Source organism: Salvelinus sp. IW2-2015, linkage group LG34 (genome assembly GCF_002910315.2).
Source record: "Salvelinus sp. IW2-2015 linkage group LG34, ASM291031v2, whole genome shotgun sequence".
Classification (NCBI taxonomy): Eukaryota; Metazoa; Chordata; class Actinopteri; order Salmoniformes; family Salmonidae; genus Salvelinus; species Salvelinus sp. IW2-2015.
The window spans coordinates 6,043,955-6,048,100 of record NC_036873.1 but is presented as its reverse complement, the minus strand read 5'-3'; the positions used below and the strand labels follow the sequence as shown (position 1 = coordinate 6,048,100).

The 4,146-nt window shown below is 40.3% G+C and overlaps 1 long non-coding RNA gene across 1 annotated transcript; it reads right to left on the bottom strand.

Moving 5' to 3' along the window:
* Positions 1–266: 266 nt before the first annotated feature.
* LOC111958375 (uncharacterized) lies at positions 267–3,354 on the bottom strand. The gene is made up of 3 exons (XR_002876521.1): positions 3,259–3,354; positions 1,396–1,505; positions 267–1,117 (listed from the first exon to the last, which is right to left on the bottom strand). It is a non-coding gene; the product is annotated as an uncharacterized lncRNA (long non-coding RNA).
* Between the last annotated feature and the right edge of the window lie 792 nt (positions 3,355–4,146).

The following is a 4,146-nucleotide window of genomic DNA, read 5'->3' as shown; positions in this document are numbered from 1 at the left end:
GGCTCGTAAGTAAGCATTTCACTGTAAGGTCTACAGTACACCTGTTGTATTCGGCGCATGTGACAAATAAAATTTGGTTTGATTTAAAGGGAATTATCCAACATTTTTGTTGCATGACTACATAGTTAAGTTCGGAATTCTGCAGCCAATGTTAATTGTGATATATCCTAAAAATATTGATATTATGAAAGTTTCCGACAGGATTGCCCATCAGCAAAAGAAAATAGTGTGGTGAAAGTTTTCAAAAACATTACAACCAACTAGAATCAATTGGACAGAGTAATAATATTTTAATAAATGTATGATTTCTTAGTAAAGTGGGTAAACTGAGCATTATGCAAAGTGACTAATGTTACAATATGTGCAATGTTACCATAAATAGATCTTACTGTAAATATGGACAACATTTCATTTGCATGTGTAATGGCCATAAAAACAGACACTGTAGCTGGTACATAGGTCGTGGTGCAGCAAGTTGAGGAGGGTAGTGGAGAAGCACTGGTGGGACTTTTTGAGTGAAGTGACTGAGGGCAGAAAAGGATATCAGGGTGCCCAGGAACTGGAAGCTGCTGATCATCTCCATGTCAACGTACCATAGATGGGAGAACGGTCAAGTATCACTATCTACTTTGTTTTGCTGAGGCTCACCATTATGTCAGGGCCCACAGCACCTTCATGCGCTCATGATCACCGGTGATCAGGTGTACCATGGTTGTGTTGTCAGCATGTTTAGGTGTTGGGTCCATTCTGGGGATACACATTCTTGTGATACGTTTACACCCAGAGGCCTGAGTCTGCTAACCAGTTTGTGGGTCAGGATGGTGTTGAAAGCAGATCTATACAAGAAAACCCACTCTGACGTACGTAAAATGCATAATTGACACATTTGTTGGGACAATAGGCAAACTGGAGTTGGTCCAGTGAATTTTTGCTACACGATATCTATTGTTCCAGTTTTTAAAATCGATATCAACTTGGCTGCATTGAAGATGGTAAGAAGCGTCGATATCATGGGGACCTTACTTCTAACGTCCTTTCCTGGTACACCCACACAGACACTGCAGTCAAAAATGCCAATCAGCGGCTCTCCATCCTACGGTAGCTGAAGACATTTTGCCTGACATGAAACATTAACAAGAGTGTGATTGAAGTGTCTGGAAAAAATGTAAAACAACCATAAGAGCAGACTCCTTTTTTTGTCATCTTTACTGGCACAGTGGTTTTAAAATCATTTCTAATTGTAGTCATTTTCAATTGATTCTTAGACTCCAAGAAGCATAGATTCTTGTAGTTCATAACATTAAACACACAACTGACATTAAACGTTGCTTGACCGTAGATTGGGATACAGGTTTTAATAACATTGGATATTTGATTGGGCTTAATGTTGCGTACCTTGTAGTGTTGTGCATGCCAACCAGGTGAGAATCACGAGAATTAACTGATACTTGCTGCTTTATCAGCCTCCCCCTTGCCCACTCCGAGCTCCTCTTCATGGTTCCCTTCTGCAAGACACAATTGTGTGAAAATAAAGCAGAAGGAATGGGAAACCCTATTCCTTTGAAGCAGTACTATAAAATACAGGGTATAACGTAAACTCGTACATCGCCTTGGTCCGTACAATTGCCCTAATTTTAGCGCCCCAAAAACGTAATACTTCCAGATCAACTGTACTGTCAATACCATTGTAGAGCACAATTTCTCCCCTTTCCAACAGAATCATTTACATGACCTAAACGCTGCCCGTTTCTGCATAATTCAAGCAGGCAATGAGGCCCGTTGGGTCTTTTTAAAAATGGCGGGTGGGGAAGCGAAACTAATGCGTGATAGTAAGAAGGAGAGATGTTGTGTGGGAAGTTTGCTTTTTTTCACTCGATCTGTCCAAGTTATCACCTTATCGCCTCTAAAATGTAAATAAAACACTATAAAGAGTTTATATAATGTGTCATTACATACCTATTTGAAGGTTTGTATCGAATATGAATCGAGTTTTTAGGGCGGTGCTAAAGTGWTCTTAGAAGTAAACAGCGGCTTTGAGAATGATGACGCAAAAAATGACTAGGTATCCCCCCYTWMCCCCSKYMMWKKYYMWTTYYTKKTTTTWAAMSRWKRRRRRARKKSYWMMMCYKGKKGRRRRRRRWTKKWARRMMRRAAWTKKTKSYTTWWKSSKKSYKKWMSKTWMSRMMYKRMMMSSCMMSRWKKWAMSGRRGGKYRRKTTTTTTTCAACTTTTCTCCAATACTATAGAGCCATTACATGTTGATCAAGGCTTGAATAGAAACATAGTTCACACCCCCGATTTTGAAGTCAACACAGTCCCATTAGTTTTCTTTGTAGCCTCGTTTGAATGTTACGGTTGCGCACATTTGTACGGAATGGGGTGAGTTTAGTTATACCTGAAGGTGTTTTACCCTAATAGGCTTCGATGGAATGTAAATATTCCAAAAACGAAGTGAATGTCGACATTAAAGTCTACTCTGTTTGAAAGCTGGTATGTTGTAGATGTTAGAAAAGGTTTTACAAGGTTGTCACTGGCCAAATTTGCTTTATGTGAGCTTTTCAATGTCTTCATGCTAATCGCGGGCTAGCGCGGCTAACGCTAGCATTGAAATGACAGTCGGTCAGGCTCAAGATCTTGCCTACCTTCAGCTGTTGTTTTGCTTAAATACAAGGCTTTGGGCTAAAAACATAACTCAAAAACATGCCCTGCTTCAGTACTAGCAGATAAGTCACATTTAGGTAGCTTGTCTTCCTTTAGTCAATGATAAAGCAAAAGAGAGATAACAAATCCTGGACAACTACCAGGATTTTGAGCAGGATGTTTTTGGAGYATCTCCGTTGTCTAATCTATGTATGCCTGGCCCTGCATTCAAGCAATAATCTTGCTAGTATGTAATTTACCTTGATAGTAYTAACTTAGTCCAATGTGTTTCCGTTGCTGTTACAGTTGACATGTTTTTTCAGCAGGGCTTTTAATRAAACACAAGATGGCGACTTTCACTGTGGCTAGCAGTATGGCCGGGCAGAGTTTGAGGCTAGCTATATGATATAATATCCCGGGGTTCGAGGCTACCGACGTTAGCTAAATTAGCTAGCCAATATCTGACTTAGCTTATGCTAAGCACTGCTGATCCTGGTGCTAGATTAATGTTAGCTACATTTTATCGCTGACATTTGATGAGAAACAGATCCTTCCACTGTAAACTAGCTGATTAACTTTATGATTCAGTAACAACAATTGTCAAGGACAAAACCATTACCTTGTGAAGGTTCATGCTCTGCTTGCAGTAGAAAAGGAAGTTCCTTCAAACCCGTGAAATCCGGTTGAAAGGAGGAGCTAGGGAAATTGAATAGTAAAATTAGCATATTATAGAATGCGTTAAGTTAGCATGTATTGGTGTATATTTAGCAGCTGTAGGTGTTATTTTGACGTGTGCAGGACCGCTTGCAGCCATTTATTTAGSACGTTGGACCACCTGCAAGCACATTTGCACACACTTATTTGACACGTATAGGCGCTAACTTAGCACGTGAAGACGTTAACTTAACACGTGAACGCGTTAATTTAGCACCTGTACCTGCTTACATAACACWCGTAGCATTAAAAAGATTGCGTTTTGACCAAGTGCTTTAAGACCCAATTGGCGTTTCATAGTCCACCACCCAAAGCATATTACATTTACATTTAAGTCATTTAGCAGACGCTCTTATCCAGAGCGACTTACAAATTGGAAAGTTCATACATATTCATCCTGGTCCCCCCGTGGGGAATGAACCCACAACCCTGGCGTTGCAAGCGCCATGCTCTACCAACTGAGCCACACGGGACCGTGTGACCATATCCAGCCAACATGACAACTGTGGGAAGCATTGAAGTCAACATCGGCCAGCATCATTGTGGAACTCTTTCAAAACCTTGTAGAGTCCATACCCAGAGGAATTGAGGCTGTTCTGAGGGTTAAAGGGGTAACAACTCAATATTAGGAAGGTGTTCCTAATGTTTTGTACACTCAGTGTATGTAGATGTAATGGTAAATTATGTTTTGCCTCAAATTGATTTGCAACCCCTGTGTCGTATTTCTGGAATCTATCTCTGTGCTCGTCAAGTTATTATAWATCAGATTATGTAATAGTTGTTATCTATTAGA